Here is an 18,423-nt window from a genome sequence, read left to right on the forward strand (position 1 = left end):
ATAGTCCATTGATAAATCCACTTATTTTATTAATATATTTTAAATGATTTTCCATGGCCATATATTATAAGACCTGCATTATATTTTTTATCATCTTTGTTGAGGAATAATTAGCATATTATGTGAGGTATGATCAAAAGATATGGTGAATATTTAAATTAAAAAAAATCATACGGTAAAAGACACATTGTCATTAATCCTCCTCAAAATACTCCCCTTCTCTTCAAACACACTTACTTATCCCATCTTTCTTGCCACTTTCTGACGCAGTTCTGGAAGTCCTCTTTGATGTGTGTCTTTACTTCATCCTCCATCATGACAATTCTCCATGTCACACATCACTTCTGGTACAGCAATTTCTGTCAAATCAAAACATTATAGTGTGTCCTCATCCACCTAATTCAGCAGATCTGGGATGGGGTGACTTCTGGCTCTTCCCCAAAGTCAAAATGACTGTGAAATGTAAATGTTTTGAATCGATTCAGGACATTGAGGCAGCCACAACAACGCAACTAAAGACACTCACGAAAGAGGACTTCCAGAACTGCTTCAGAAAGTAGCAAGAACAATGGGATAAGTGTGTTTGAAGTGAGGGCGAGTATTTTGAGGGGGGTTAATCGCAATGTGTCTTCTACTGTAATCATCTTTTTTTAAATTTAAACATTTGCCATATTTTTTGATCACAGCCTGTAATGTTCACCGATTTTAAGTATATAATTTGATGAGTTTTGACAAATAGTTATGATTGTCACCACCTACCACATTTATAATATAAAACATTTCCACTAACCCTTTCCCCAAATTTTCTTGTGCGAACACTTTTTTCCTACCCGAACCTCTTGTAAACACTGACCAACTTTCTGTCATTATAGTTTTGCTTTGTAAAAAAAATTTCATGTAAATGGAATCATGCAAGATGTCTATTATGTCTGACGTCATCCATTTTGCATAATGATTCTGAGATTAATCCATGGTGTTGTATGTACCAGTAGTATCCCTTTTGAATTGATGAGCAGTATTCCAGTGTACAAATAGGCCACACTTTGCTTTCATTCACCAGGTGTAGAATATTTGGGTTGTTGCCAGTTTTCAGCTATTATGAATAAAGCTTCTATGAACATTGGAGTACAAATCCTCTGTGGACAATTTTTTTTTTATTTTTCGTACATACTTACGAACAAGACTGTTGGGTCTTATAGTAGTTATATATTTAACATTACAAAAAAAAAAAAAAAAAGAAAACTCCCCAGCTGTTTGCCAAAGTGTTTGTATCATTTTGTGTTCCTACCAGTAGTTTATGACAGCCTTGCCACCATTTAGTATTGTCAGTCTTTGTAATTTGTCCATTCAATTTCTCCAGATATATTGTGAGATACTATTGAGGCTTTAATTCACATTTCTCTAGTAAATACTGATGATGGAAGTCTTTACCTATGCTTATTTGTCATTTGTATATCTCCTTTGGCAAAGTGTTTGTTAAAATATTTTGATCACTTTTAATAGAGCCACTTATTTTCTGATTGAATTGTAATAGTTATTGTTATTTTGGGGTACAAGACTCTTATCATATATGTGTTGCAAATATTTTCTCCCACTCTATAGCCTGCATTTTTATTTTCTTAACATTGTCCTGGAAAAGCAATGTTTAAACATTTGCCCACCTCAGTGGTTATAGTGTTCCATCTTGTGCATGTATTGTAATGCATTGTCCGACTTTCTGTTTCTACAACTTCACTGCTATAACCACACAATTTTGTACATATTTATATGTGTATCTTATGTATGTTATTTATGTCATCTTGCTTGAGAAAGTGCTATAGTGATTCAGGATGGTTGTGTTTCTATCTGATACAAAATCAAATGTTTTTAAATCAGTGGGCTATCTTTACATTTTAATTTTTCATTTGGGCACAGAACAAACAGTACGTTACATTAGTTAAATTTGTTCTAAGCTAAAATACATTCTCTTTCTGTCTCCCTCCCTTTTAACCTGAGATTTCAGGATTCCTGTTAAAAAGAGTGAATATCTTTAGAAAATATTTGAACATATTAAAACCACACTATTTCTTTTGGGTAAGTACATATGGTCAATTGCTCATACACACTTATTTAATTAAATGGCAATGAAGAGATAAAAAGTTACAAGTCCAATAGGACCTATAGAGTGAAAAGGAAGATAACAGCAGAGAAGGGATCTCAACAGTTTTCTTTTTCAAACATGGAAATCACATGTAGAAGTAGCAGCTGATTAGCAGAATAGAGGAAACAATGCTTTGGGTTTTAGAGAGAGATATTGATAAGAAGCCAGCTGATTTCCCTTGCAGAACCTTGGGACCTAAGAATTAGCCAATAGTAAGGGGCTTTTGTAGGCTTGCTTGCAGGATTCTTGTAGCTAGGCATATATATCTTCATTGGACAGCAAAATGGAGATTTTATCCTCAGAGAACTGACAGAGCCCTGAAAATAGACCCCCAGATACTGTACTATGGATACTGTCCCTTCAGTGGAAAAACAAACTTTACAATCCCTGCAGTGAAATTCCTCCTCCTACCTTTTCAGTGTCTATTTAATGTATTTATTAGTTCTTCAGGTTAAAAATTAATGAATGACCAATAATCACAAGACTTTTGAAGAAAGCTTCCTACCTGCATGGAAAAACTGAAAATTTGTAAGAAGCAGCGACAATGTAGGGAATAAGAAAAAACATCTAAAAAGATCTTTAAGGAATATTCTAAGTTGGATAAATGAAACACACTAAATTAGCAAACAAAATGAAGATGTTATGAAATAGATAAATTCAAGCAACCAAAAAGAGCTCTTGGAAATTAAAAACATAGAATAGCTAAAATTAAAAGAGTTAGATGATAAGGTCAAAGAAATATTTCAAAAAATCCAAAAAGACAGAGGAAGCTAAAAACCAGAAGAGAAGTTTGGGGAGGGGGTCAGTCTTACTAATTGGACTATAGAAACAAAGAACAGTAAAAGCAGAGAAAGAAGTTATGGCAAAAATAATACAAAAAATTTTTTCCAGAACTGAAAGACATAAGTCTCTAAATGACAGATCTGGCACACTGAAAACAAAAGCCAACATTCAACCACATTGTCATGAAATTTTAGTCTCTTAAGAGATAAAGAGAAAATCTTTAATCTTGCAGAAGAAGGAAAGATAGTCCACATAAAAAGGATCTGAATAGAACAGGATCTCTTAACACTGAAATAGGAAATAAGAAATGATGGGACAATTGTTACTGGATTCACAGTGAAAATTGTTTTCAATTATCATCAAGGATAATTGAAAGAACTGGAAGTTTTCAAGCATGGTAAAAATCTAAGCCTGTAACTTTAGCATGCACATTCTTAAAAAGTTATTGGAGGATATACTTCAGCAGAATAAGGAATAAACTAAGAAATGAGAGACAGGATAAATGAAAAGGGGACCCAACACAGGAGAGCAATGAAGGGACATCCAAGGATGTCAGTAAAATAAGGGGAAGTCCTAGGACTACTACAGTGCAACAGGACTAAGAGCCACCAGTGCAGACGGAAGCAGGCATTTGAGGGGCTCTGGAAGGAGAACTACAGGAAAAACAAAAACAAAAGCAAACAAAAATAAATACCAAAGTTTTTATTTTTAAAAAATTTTGACCCAGGATGGATGGATAGATAGATAGACAGATAGGTAGCTCCTGTTATCACCGTTGATCTTTGTCTAACTTTCAGGGGGAATAAATGAAATACAATGAAAATATTTTGATGAATCTCAAATGTGTTTTCTTATATCAACACTCGTTATACTACAACAGTAAAATTCCTGTAATACATTCCTGACTTACACTATCATTTTTGTGATTTTCAGTAAATCACGAATTCATGCAAGTCCTTTGGGTCAGTAGTTAGTTTTAGACTCAATTTTTGTAACGTCTCTCCTGGTGTGGGCATAGACTTTTATAGTCTCACTGTCCCTGACTGTGATATGCGGTAACATTTAGTTTCATGTAGTGTATGTGAGTAAATCTTAGTAATCACCCCAAATTGTCTCTTGGCGGGAGGAGAGAGTAGCCTATATATTTGAAGTTACTGAATTACAGAAATAAGTAGTGTGATTCCTTTCTCAGATATCAAGTGAAATAGGTGCAGAAGCTCCATGAATGGACATGATGATGGAGCAGGTTATATTAACCTTTTCAACAAGACATTTGGGCCAGGCAGTTAATCTATGAAGCCATCAACCGGAAAAAAGACATCAATCCTTACCACTCTATTGAAGAACTGTCTAAAATGATATATATGTATATATGTTTGGGTGGTAAGAAGGAGAAGTAAGACTCCTTTTGAAAATTAAAACAGTGATGTCTTAACCTTATTTGTGAAAAGTGGCCCTAGAATGTTCTTCCTGTTTGATGGGAGTGTTTTCTCTACTGTCTGCTGTGGTTGGATATAATTCCTAAATTAGGTACTCAACCACAGGGCGATGTAGCAACTCTGGGAATCTGCAGAACTGGCTGCTTATAATGTTATTTATGCGAGTTGGTATTTGAAACTGATTATTGGAAAACTTAAGTGGGCAAGGAACTTCACATCTCATCAAGTAAAAGTCCTGATTTTCATGCTGCTTATTCCTGTTTCAAGACTTCTAGATCATATTGGCCTGAAAGAAACTTCCAGATCAAAAGAGATGGGCCCGCTCTGAACTGTTTTTATTCTAAAGGTTAGTGCCGCTATTGTATCATAAGAAGATGAAGAAACAGAATTCAAGTAAGCAGTAGAGAAAGTGCTCTCATTGTGATTATAAAGACTGAGAAAAAACTTCTCAATGGAGAAGGAAAAATGACTTTGTTGCTTGAGAAGAAAAGAAAATACTTTGTAGGAGTTGAAAGAAAAAGAAACAGTCAAGAAAGCTCTAGAGGTACTCTGAAAGGAGGTTGGAGAGCAAAGCTAAAAATCTTCCAAACGATGAAAAGTGCTATGCGGTTGAAAAGACTGAATTAAAAGTTGACTAAAAAGTTTGACGGGGCTGTGGCTTCTGGTCCTCATTTCCCCATGTCCCTAATATGTATAGTATTGCATACTCCTCTGATTTGATGGGTGGTGGTACAAACCAGAGTAAATCAGTAGTGGGGAAAGATAGAGGATCCAGATAGTTTTACTTTAGAGATGTTCAAACTGAGCCCTAGAATGCTCTCTGTGAATCCTGTCCTTCATGCAGATTGTTTTCTGAAGTAAAGGGAAAATTCAGGACCGTTTTCTAGCCTCTGAAACCTGATTGTTGTTTCTGCCCATGAAAGGTACTGTCTGCGCATTTACTGAGCTTAGGAGTTGGCTTGCTTAGGCTTCGGGGCTGATGGAGCCAGCAGAATCCCCGGAAAGACTCTTACAGGTTTCTGTTGGTAAACCTCAAAGCCAAAGCAGAATGAGAGTTTACTGGGAACTCAGTGCCACATCTCGGCACATCCAGGACAGGTTTTGATTGGCAAGGTCAACACTCAAATAAAATTGTAGTGCTATTTACAATTTGGTTCATGAATAGAAATAGTTACTTTCAAATATTGAGACCTAAGTGATCTCGTACAAACTGTCTTCCACATTATTTTAAGTTATGATAATGTAGCTGCTTTTCAGAGATGGTGATTTCTCTGTTCTAAAACATTTGGGTTATCTCTAGGACAGAGTTGCATGACTCCAAAACTATGTGTTTTCTATCTCAGGATATCATTATGTCAAAAAGTCATCATGACTAGTACACACGGAAATCCACGCTAATCTGTTTTTTATTGTGTGTGTGTTTTTTAAAACAACCATTTCTTTAGAGCCTACAGCTAGTTTCTGGGACTTTGTGGAACATCTGGACAGACTTATTGCCTCTTATATTCACCACTGTTTGGTCTAAAGTCCCTCGAAATAATTGATAGCTTTGGTAGTATGGAAATGTGTCATTGATACAACCTTTTCTTTCTCTTTCCTCTTCATTTCCTTCTTTTTCCTTCTTGTATGGCCTAGATTCATACCAAAGATGAAGGAGTATTAATAACACAGAGGCCAAAAGGCAATTTACTATTTAAAGTGAATTCATATGGACACAGAAAAACAAAAACAGGTAAACCCTTAGTATCTGTACTTACTTTATTAATCATGGGCTATTTTCTACTTAGGGTAAAATAGGCTAGAGCGCTCACACTATTGCAAAACATTCTTCTAGCTGGTTCTTTCTTTTGTTACGTCAACAGTTTATTTTTAAAAAGTAACTTCTATTTTTTTCTACATGTTTCCTATATGAATCTAACTCTACTAATGTACAGGTTTAGAAAACATGGGCTCTTTGAAACATTGTGAATATTTGGCAATATTGGAAGTCATGGAAAAACAAAAGATATGTGGGCATGGGGGTGTGAGAAACTTCATGCTGTGATCCTTTTGTATTCTGAGAGCCCAGGTCATAGAAGGAACCAATTAAAGGGAGAATAAAGAAGGCAGTGGAATAATACAGCTCGTGAATTTTTAATGAAGGTTTAGTTTTCTTGTTCCAGGTTGTCCTCAGACATTGTTTCAACAGTATAGTGGAGTTCAAGTAGATACCATGGTTTCTAAGCTTCTGGGAGGCAAATATATTTGTATTAGTTTTATGTTTTCTGGTACTGTAAGGAACCATGGTTATTGGGGATGATTGGATCTGAGTACACTAGCATCTTTCAAGTAGAGGTGTGTCTTTGAGAGGGGTATGGCTTTGTATGCTTTTCAAATACTCCTTTGTCCCCAGAATTAACCTTGATAGGGAATAGCTCTTCAGAGGGAGTGAATTCTCTGAGTACTGATTCTATCTGAGACTGCTGTTGATTAATATTTATTATGCTTTTATTAGAATAAGGAAGTTATATTCTTGCCTGTTTTCAGAGTCATCATTTAAATCAACAAGAACAGTTATTGGTGAATATGGAATGTCCCTCAATATAACCTAACAAACACAAAACATGTTTTGTTATTTAATTCAGTAAAACGTATTTCCTCCCATTTCTCTTTCATCTCACTTGGTAACCCTCTGAAATTTTACTGAAGTTTTTATTTATTTAGTTTTTAAATGACACTGTCTGTGTACTTCAGCAGGAGCATATCTACTCAAAAACGGCTTTAATTTTTCTGAGAGAACAGGTGTATGACTCAAAATTCATGTGTTATAGCGTCATGTCAAAATTGTAAATGAACCTTTTAATATTTGCTAATAACTGTCATTATGAGAAAAACACATGACAGTGCAGGTTGACATGTCTCAGAATTATAAGAGCCTATTATAGTTCAAAGACAAAGAAATCTTGTAGTTATGCCAATACTAACATGTATAACATACAGTCACAATACAGTGCATCATGGCCTCATCTTTAATTTATAATGAGACCTCTTCTGTCAGTCTTCAACAAGCTGCACCTTTTTTCATGTCTGCTTCATGTAAGTACAGTGCCATTTTTTTCTTTAACAGACAGTAAAATGTCAGTGATAAATCATTACCCTCATCACCTCAAATAACTCAAAGCTTGCCTGTCAAAATTCAGGAAAGAGTTCACATGATTACAAATAGATTTATCATCACCAATCTCAGGAAATAGTGGATTGCGCCAAATAGACCAGCAGACCAGACTCATTTCAAACTGAGAGCGGGGGGAGTGGGATTGGTTTTCATCAGGTTGGACATGTCCCTTGGCCACGATAATACCCTCCAAATTCCATTGCACAGCTAATGCCCTTTATTTTTCTCATACTGATCATACAGATTATCTGAGACGTCTATAGTCTCCAAACCAGTTTTCCTTATGACCAAATATACATATTTGTTAGAAATCTTGGCATTCCCTTTGTGTCCAGAAATGAACAGAGTTCTTTGGACCCTCGGGATCGTTTTCTAGCCAAGCAGTGTCTCTGCCATATCATTTATTATCTTCAGTCCTAAGCCATATGACAAAAGCAGACGGGAACGGTGCTGAATCTAGTTCCTTGTACTTATATGTTATATGTTAATTCTCTCCAAGCCAGAATGTTGCTAATTGTGCCAAGCACATATCTCTTGTTTGGTTTTCCTTTGCATAATTTCTTCAAAGATTCAAGTGACTCTTGGAGTGGATTTATATACCTGTTTGACTTTTCCATTTGTAAATGTGCCCTTACATCTGTATGAGAAGCCAAAAGCTATTAGTATTCCAGTTGAGTTCAGATTATACAAAATGATATAAGCATATGGACAAATATTCCTTTTATGCCAGATTCTACTTACTTATTTTCACTTCTAGAGTCAATAAAGAAATCAGTTCTGTCGAAAAAAGAAAATCCAATAATAAAATCCTTTACTATATAACAATATACTCTAGAAGAGCAATTTCTTTTGTAAAAAAAATAAGACCATAAATATAGTAATTCCCTTATAGATCATTCAACAGAACATGAAATAGCTATACAAACAAAAATGACTGTATTTTCATTATTCGTTACATAGAAATTCGGAAGGGAGGGATTTGAACATTCTTTGTTCTTGACTAAATCATTGCGATATGGCATCATGGTAGTTTATATACAGAAAAGGAAAAGCATTGTAAATATGTTGGATAAAGCAATAATTTAAAAATGGGACGCTCTTCCTCCAACACATTGATTCAATCATTAAAGCTCCCATCTGTGATCTGGTTTTGAAAATATTGAACGGAGCTACCCCAGCGTCTTTGGCACTATAGAAGCTGCAGTTTCACTGTTCAGGTTACCTGCTTAACGGCCTGATTATCAATATCGACTTCATGTGAGTTCTGCTTGAACATATCCAGGTATTGTTCACTTTGGGACCAGAGAATTGTTTGTCAGAGAGTGGCTCTACATTTCATTAATTGTATTATTCTTACAAGGCTGGTTTGTTCTTGATGTACAACTTAAAATTATTAATATTATAATGCTGTGCTTTGGTTGGAATCCAAATCGTGAACATGAAAAGTAATTGTTTTATTCATGCAATACATAATTGAAGGGATGTAATATGCTTAATAAGAGGTTGAATTTTTAGAGTTAAATCCTACTAGTTTAACCTTAGCATTCTTATTCAAGTTAAGAGAATAAATTGCCCTGTTTGCGAGCACCTTTTTCACCCCTGTGTAACCCTTCAATGCATGGACAGTCTACAGACTTCCAGAAATGCTTTTTCAGTGCGGAGGGGAGCCTGGGGTCAACTAAGCATGCAAATGGAATCAGAGGTTCACTTCGACAGATGCATTTGGGCAAATATCATTTAAACAAAAATCTTTGAGTCAAATTCTCATTATAAATGTTAACAAAAATGAAGTAAATGAGAAAACATTAAGCATAAGTTCGGATATTTTTAGTTTTTAAAAATTCTGTTAGATGATAAAACTACTAGGCTGAATAGGGTCAATTTACTCACATTTCACTCATGTGTGTCCTCTTCTTGTGAGGGGATCCAGCCTGGATTGTTGTTAATACATCTAATTTACTGAACAGGGAATTTTGCCATAGGATCCATTTGTTCAGGGTAGAGGGGGCTAGTGAACTTGTTAAATTGTGTGGTTCATGATATTTTTCTTTTCTGGTGATAAAGTCTGTAGTTTTCATTAAGTTCTATAAAGATCTCATATCCCAAAGGGTTTAAGACCCCTGTTCACCAATAAAGGAACGTGATGATGACAATAATCTATATTATTGTCATCAATAATAATAACCAATAAAGGAACGTGATGATGACAATAATCTATAGACAATAATGTCTATAGATTCATTAGCCCGTATCCAGTGCCCAAATCTGAAAGTTAACCCTTCTGAAAGAGTTTATTATATTCTTTTAAGTGACATGTCTATTTAAATTCCCTTCCATTGAGGGGCCCAACTCGTCCCAGTGTCCCAAGCTAGGAAGCAGGGCATCGCCATTGCTGCTTTTTGCTTAGTCCCAACCTTCAGTCATCCAGTCCTGTTGTGTGGATTCAGCATCATACATAGATCTCAAAATTTACAATTTCTTTCGGCCTTAAATATCCCTATAATTTCTCATGGAGATTATAGTATTTGCTTCTAAATGGGTCTCTGCATATAATACAGTAAAGCAATTTTTCAAATATGCAAATCTGATTAGGTAACATCCCCCTCTATGCCTTCTATCTGTTCTCTAACAGTGATAACACCAAGTGACACAAATATGAAAATTCTCATGAGGTAATATATGACATAAAGAATGAAGAACAATTTATGCTTTCATTTTCTTTCTGTTTTCACTTTTTACAATTGATTTCTGGCAATAGAATGGCCTTTCAATGCATCACGCCTTCTAAGTGACAATTCAATATGGACACAGATAAAAAAAGTTTGTCACATGGGAAATAGCCAGTTAAACATCTTGGACTGCTAGAACAAGATTGTTCCCTGTCATGGCTTTCCAGAGGAAGTGAGGTTTATTTGAGATCTTAAGGGGTACTATGAGAATAGACAAAAGAGTGTTCCAAGCAGAAGAAACAGTATACCCCATTTATTACATTATTGCCTGACAAATATCTGTCTGTCTCCCACACTAGACTATACTTTACTGAAGTCAGGGACAATCTCATATTAAATGTGCATTTTATACTTATTTTGCCTATTAGTGGTAGATTGGATACAAATGACCGTAAGCCTTTATCCTTTCCTATATTCATTCACACCCTTTGCAACGTGATTTTGTAGTACCTTCTATTAGAGTTAGAGTCTATTCCCTCTCTCCTAGACACTGGGATGATTTTGTGATTCCTTTGTGGCAGAAGTGATGTATCATCTCTGTATTTAGGCCTCAGGAGACTTTGCAAACTTCAATTTCTCTCTTTATTCCTTACCCAGATTCCCTGTGAATAGGCCTAGGCCAATTTTCTGGAGGTGAGGATCAGACATGAATTTTTTTGGTTGAGGCCTTCCTAGACCAATCAGTCTTTAGTTGACTTGGTTGCTGATTGTAGGCATGTGACTAAGCCCAGCCTAAACGAGACGAACAACCCAGCTGAGCCCAGCTCAGATTGCCAACTCACAGAATCATGAACTATTAATAAATAGACAATTGACATTTTTAAGCCACTGGGCTTTGGTTTGTTAGGCATTAAAAGCTGACTTATATACCACTTAAAGTTATAAAATAAAATCAATCTTGAGAAATAAGTATTATATTTAAATGTACCAGATATCACTGAATTGACTGAATTATTATGTTAGTGACCTGCTGGACATAAACCTGCAGACTTAAAACTTTTGGGAAATTAGTTGATTATTTGGAAATCGGTCTGTCTTTTTATTTTTTCTCAGAGAATAACATTTTATATTCAGCCTCTCTTTTTATGCTCAGTCTTAGCCAGTAGCACCTGGGTAATAAGGGGTTGATACACTTTGATCAGGTGTTTTGACATATTGAATGTCTAGGACCCTTTGGAAGAAAACAATTTTAATATAGAAAATCTAGTATATTAAATCCAGGAGTCTGAGCAAAAACAATTTTATTTATTAATTTATGTATCTTCATCCTTCTGTTGATTCACTCTTAATATATTTAATCAATTATTTAGGTAAACAATAACTTGTTATAATCTGGGCACCATGCTAGATTCTACTGTGGGGAATTTGAAGATAAATGTCCTCCTTTTACAAAGCTAATAATTTATTTTGGGTGTCAGACATATGACCTTGAATTATAAATTATGAAACATGTCTTTGAACCTTGAATTATTAGCTGTAATTCCAGGCAGAGTAGATAAGGATGTAAAAACAGAGATAAAAAAACTGGAAGTGAAGAGAAAAATTACTAATTTGACTGAAGAGACTGAGAAAGATGTTATGGAATAGTGGGTTTGTAAATTACAATTTAAATGACTAATGATATTTTCATGGGAAAAGAAAGTTGAAAAAGATCTTCTGTGCTGACATAACAAAACAAACAATAACATGGAGGCGTTAGAGTATCTGATACACTTAAGCAATTGGGAGGGGTGAGATCCGAGGACTGAGTCTGACGGGCACTGGTAAAAGATCATGTTTTATTTATTGACCTACTTCAGAATTTTAAGAAATAAGTGTGAGATGAATTGGACACAACAGTGTAACAACCTTTTTATTTTTTATTTTTTTATTTTTATTTTTTTCAAATTAAAGGTTATTGGGGTGACGATGGTTAGTAAAGTTACATAGATTTCAGGTGTACAATTCTGTATTACATCATCTATAAATCCCATTGTGTGTTCACCACCCAAACCTTTTTAAAAGAAGTCTTTGGGGGAAGAAAAGTAGAACATTGACATACGTGGAGGGGGATTTAGAGAAAAAATATATACAAAAAAAATTTTTTTTTTGGAGTTTCCATGATTTATTTAAACTACCCCACTATTAATAGACATGTAAGTTGTTTCCAAACATTTGCTATTACAAAATACGTTCTAAATATTATCCTTTTACATAAGTCATTTTGCACATATACAAGTTTATACATAGAACAAAAAGTATAAGAAGTGAATTTGCTGGACCCAAGGATATGTGCATTTTTAATTACAGTAGATATGACAAAAATTGTCTCCAATGTGTTTTAACTGCTGCATGCACCACCGGCCATGCTTGGCAGTGTTTCACCTCACACACGGACTCAGTGAGTTATCAAGTGCTTTGAACTTGTCTGTCCCATAGGTAGAAATCATGTCTCTCTGTAGTTTTAATTTGAAAGTCTCTTAGTATAAGTGATATTAAATATATTTTCATAAGTTTAAAAGCATTTGTATGTCCTTTTCTGTGACTCTCTTTTAATGTACTTTACCCATTATTCTACTGAGTTGTTGGTCTTTTGTAGACTTAGGGGAACTCTTTTATTATTATTATTATTTTTTTATTAGTTTCAGGTGCACAAGACAAAATAATACTTAGACGTTTATCACTTATATCTCTCACACTGTGTGTACCTCCTTCCCCCCATCCACTATCCCTCTGACATCGCACAGAGCCATTACATTTCCACTGTCTGTATCCCTAATACTGTACTCTGCTTCTTGTAAGTATATACATGCATATATATATATGTATATATATATATATATATATATAATTATAGTTGGCATTCATTATTGTTCAGCTTCAGGTGTACAGTGCACTGATCAGGCATCTACATCATCCCTGAGGTGGTCTCCCAAATGGGACACGTGTCCATCGAATACCCTACAATATCTTTAGAACATTATTGAATACGTTCCTCAAATTAATTTTCAAACTCCGTGACCACCTTGTGGTTACCGACTGTTTTCTAATCCCCTCACCTTCCCCCTTACCCCCCCACCTGCCCATCTAGCAACCCTCAGATTTTCCTCTTTGTTTCCAAAACTGTTTCTGATTAGTTCATTCACTTATTCTTTTCTTTAGATTCCGCATGTAAGTGAGATCATATGGTATTTGTCTTTCTCTGTCTGATTTATTTCACTTAACGTAATGTTCTCTAGGTCCATCCATGTTGTTGTAAATAGTAAGATTTCTTTCTTCTTTATGGCTGTGTAATACTCCATTGTATAAATGTACCACAGTTTCTTAATCCAGTCGTCTACCGATGGGCATTTTGGTTGTTTCCATGTCTTGGCTATTGTGTATAGTGCTGCAATAAACATAGGAGTGCATAAAGATTTTTGAATTGGAGTTTTGGATTTCTCCGGATAGATACCTAGGAGTGGAATTGTTGGATCATAAGAAAGTTCCATTTTCAGATTTTTGAGATACCTCCATACTGTTTTCCATAGTGGCTGCACCAATCTGCAATCCCACCAACAGTGCACAAGCGTTCCCTTTTCTCCACATCCACGCCAACACTTGTTGTTTGTTGATTTATTGATGATAGCCATTTTGATTGGGGTGAGGTGGTATCTCATTGTAGTTTTTATTTGCATTTCTCTGATGGTTAGTGAGGTTGAGCATTTCTTCATATGTCTGTTTGCCATCTGTATGTCCTTTTTAGAAAAATGTCTCTTCAAGTCCTCTGCCCATTTTTTAATTGGGTTGTTTGTTTTTTTGGAGTTGAGTTGAGTGAGTTTTTTATATATTTGTAATATTAACCCCTTATCGGATATATCATTGGCAAATATCTTTTCCCATTCAGTAGGATCCGTTTTTGTTTTAGAGATGGTTTCCTTTGCTGTGAAAAAACTTTTTAGTTTGATGTAATCCCACTTGTTTATTTTTTCTCTTACTTCTCTTGTTCGAGGGGATATATCAGTAAAAATCTTACTCCGGGTAATGTCTGTGAAGTTTCTTCCTATATTTTCTTCTAGGAATTTTATGGTTTCAGATCTTACATTTAAGTCTTTAAGTCATTTTGAATTTATTTTTGTATATGGTGTAAGGAGGTGGTCCAGCTTCATTTTCTTGCAAATTTTTTTTTAAAAAAAGATTTTGCAACATGTTCGTAGGTTGAAAACAATGATCTGATAGACAGGGAAGAAACTGAGGATGCAGTGATTAAATATGAAACTATAGAAGTTCATGGATTGGTGGGAGAGGGTGGGATCTAGAGGACAAGGAGGGATTTTTCTCTTTCAAGGAGTAGGGGGCAGTTTTCCATCTGTAATATGGGAGGGAGATCAGAGCTGAAGTCTACAGAGTAACAAAGGTTGGTAGATTTATGGTGGGAAGAAGGTCTGTGATGGACTTTTAGAGGAATGTGAGCCATCAAATCAATTTATATTCTTCAGTCTTTGCTTGATGGTCGGGTGACCGTTCTTTCCTGCTTTCCTCATTAGTGATGTATTCTCAGGGGAGAATTAGTTGCACCCGTTGCCCCTGGACTATGGCACCCCTCCTACAATTCAGAATGGCTTCCCATTCCCACTGCCTTTTTTCAGGCCCTGCCTCTCGTCTCTACCAACCTATTCTACCGTCCATAATAAGACCAGAGTGATTTTTATACAGCATATTGTTTCAGTCACTTTAGTATTAAAGATTTCATTAAAACTATTCAGTCCCAGTAAGATCAAATTCAAATTCGCTACATAGTACCCAATGCCATTCTCTGCCACCTACCTTTTCCACATCCACCACTTTTTCACCACTGTGACTTATGCCAGATTCAGGCTGATATAGTTCCCCCGATGTGTCTTACTGTTTTACGCTTGTATGCGCTTGCCAGATGCTCGCCTCTGTCAATGACGGCAAGTATCCCCTAGCTGTAGGTTGAACTCCTCATTCTGGAATCACCTGAAATGTCACCTCTTCTGAGAAGTCTTTCTTGTCCTTTTTGGCAGAGTTAAGCCATTTTCCCTCTGTGCTCCCATAGTACCTTGTCTCAGTTGTGTTATAATAATTGATTGTGTTGTTCTGGAAAGTTCTTTTTCATATATATATATGTATATATATATCTTTGCATCTAACATAGCACTCAGAAAATAATTGTTTGATCAATGCCGAAACTGTTGAATGAGAGAAATCAAGGTTTTGATGTTTCTAGTGTGGGCAATGGAGTATATACATAGAAATGCTATTAAACATAATAAGAAACACACATGGAGATTCAGGTTTGGGGGATGGGGAGAGGAATGATAAAGATGACTAAACAAACAAGTCACGGGTTTGAGTAGCCAAGGCCTGTGGAGAGAATGGGAAGATATTTCATGTCGGTAGCTGAAAGGCATGTAAGTATGATGCTCAAGGAAGTCACAATCATACTGTATCTTTGTTTCTTCTCGCTAGTCTTAACATTTGTGCTGCGATGTTCGTCTATTGTCAAATGATATTTCCATGCCACGGACTGCGGCGTTCGACTTCACCCCATCAGTTCAGTGTTCCAGAAAGGGAGTTTAGGAAAGCAGATGTACATTTTTCCATACTTTTGTGTTTTTCAAGAAGGAATAACAATAAGAATATTTATACTTTAAAGTAATCACTTATTTTAAGTAAAATATAATACCTTAACTGTAGTTACTTAAAAATGTAAATACAGTAATTATTTTCTATGGATTTTGGACACATTTTAGAGAACAAACTGGAAATCAGTTAACACATTGAAAAGGTTAAGGTTGAAAGTTTTCACTGTACATTGTACAAATTTTAAACTATGTTGCTAACTTTATATTGTAGCTCTGTCCGCTCAGAGATGGATCTGTATTCATCTCAGAAACATATAATGCATATATGCAGAATTAACATAAACTCGACTTAAGGAGTGAAATGGAAACAATTTCATGGACAACAATCTGCCTTCTTGGGGATGTTTATAGTTACCTTATTCTATGTCTGAAATCTAGCTTTACCCTTACATAAGTGAGGCTCCAAGTAGCCACTTAATTGGATTAATTTGTGATAAACTTGACTCTGCTTATGCAGAGTATCTATGTCTCTCACTACAAGAATAATCAGATGCAAAAGGCTAGGAACACCAATAAGATCTAGGAAGAGATGAAAGTGACGACCTCGCTTATTTCTTGTCTACACTTTGAACTTGAAGGGTCAAGAAGTCTCATGGTTCACTTCTGGTTTAAACCAGCTTGCTCTGTACATTGATTCTGGGGTCACAGATGAGTGGCAATAAACAGGGTCAGTATGCCTGCGTGCCCTCTGCACAAGCCCACAACAGTTTGGAGCAGGATTAGTTGGTAAGAGAGTCAGAGATTCGAATGATGCCACAAGCTGACACAGTAAGGCAAATGCATACATAGCAATCTTGGGAACCTCAAACTGCAGGAACAGCTGTAAATTTTATGGACTATGTTCCACTTGGAGGGATCGTGACTCCTGTGCTGGAAAAGGATAGGGAGAAGCTCCATTTGGCAGGGACAGAAATTCAGGTCTGTGCCAGGACAGAGTCTGCAAGAGCAGCTGCATGTCTGCTGGCTAACAACCCGCATAGAACAAGGAAGAGTCTAGTGTTGGCCAGGATGGAAATTTGTTTTCAAGTCCAGAGCGGGCTCACACCCAAACCAAGAAACGTCCACTGTGCATATATTTGGACTTACTGACTGGTATTCCTCCTCTACCCTGGATTGTCTTTTGTGTTTTCCTGACTTTTAGCCAAAGATAAGAGGTGGGCATGTTTTTCAGCTTTTATTATCGGAACTCAAATTTGGGAATCCAGAGTTGTCAACCACAGGGGAATTTAGTTATAAAAGGGATTTTCTTGGCTTATTTACAATTTTTACAATTTACAGTCTAAAGTGGTCTTTAAAGAACCAAAGTTCGGGGTTCCATGCTGCTGAGCAAACCCAGTTCCTAAAACCAGAGGGAACTGTAAAAACTTTCTTGACCTCTGAGTCTGGTTATTTGCTTATGAACAGAAAACTGTGGCTTGGAATTTGAAAGGAAATCTCTGGGAATTCAGGGAGAAACCAGATCATTAAAAACATATATTACTGAATTTAGCACAGACACTGTGGGAAAGTAAAAGCTGAGTTAGGAGACGTTCAAATTCAGAAAATAGGGCTCTTCCTCCTCGAACTTGAATGATTTAAAGTTTACGATGCTGATCTGAATGATAAGGTAACATCTGAGTGGCCTAGACCCCAAAGGAAGTAGGGTCAGATACCAGTGTAGCTGGACAACAAGTTAAACTAACAATGTTTATGTTCCCATTTTGACAAATGGGAAAAGTTGCTCATGTTCCAGTGAATTTTGAAGCTGAGGGAAGCAGAGTTTGGGAGAACAGGTGGAGTATCCCAGTTTTCTCATGGTTCCTTAGGGCGCAAACTTAGAAGGAAGTAAGAGTGGAAGGCCAAGTTCTGAAGACTGTGGAGAGGGATTCCACTCAAATGTGAACGTAAAAGGGTGAGTCCCCTCTGGTAATTGGAAATTACAAACTGAAAACACTTCTGAACAAGAGTTACACTTATGGGAATGGCAGAGTCGGTCAGACTTTGTATGCTGGTAGAGAAATCCTGACAGAAGAGAACAGATTAGTTTCACAGAGAATATAAGGGCCTGGAATTTAGAGGGTCACATGTTATATTGTGGGTTACCCTGGTGACAGGAGGGAGAATAATTCTGAGCAGAGACATCTCTCGTTTCCCCCAGTGAATTCCAGGATAGAGGAGCAAGCCATACTGGAGTAACGCTGTGAGGCAAGAAACTGTGCCTTATCCCACTAGAATGTTCTGCATAGGTGACTCGTCTCCCCTGGGCATTGTCACCAAACAGAAATGTGAGATTTTTCGGTCTAGACTTTAGTTAATAAAACTCTGCTCAGATTGAAGGCTGCTAAACTGATCGTGTTTACTTCTGAGATTGCAAGTGTTTCCAAGTCTTATGGGTGTTATTTATATGTTTTTTGACATCTCCCGTGAACTCTGAAAAGATGGTGCTCAATTTGTGGGAGCCCGTCCTAACTTCCAGTGGATGTGTTGAAGGCTGCAGTTGCTCAGGAGACACAGACTCCACCCAAGGACTTAGGTGACACTCCTCAACCTAGGATGCAGCCACATACGGGGA

The sequence above is a fragment of the Rhinolophus hipposideros genome (assembly GCF_964194185.1).
Source record: "Rhinolophus hipposideros genome assembly, chromosome: 17".
NCBI classification, from domain to species: domain Eukaryota; kingdom Metazoa; phylum Chordata; class Mammalia; order Chiroptera; family Rhinolophidae; genus Rhinolophus; species Rhinolophus hipposideros.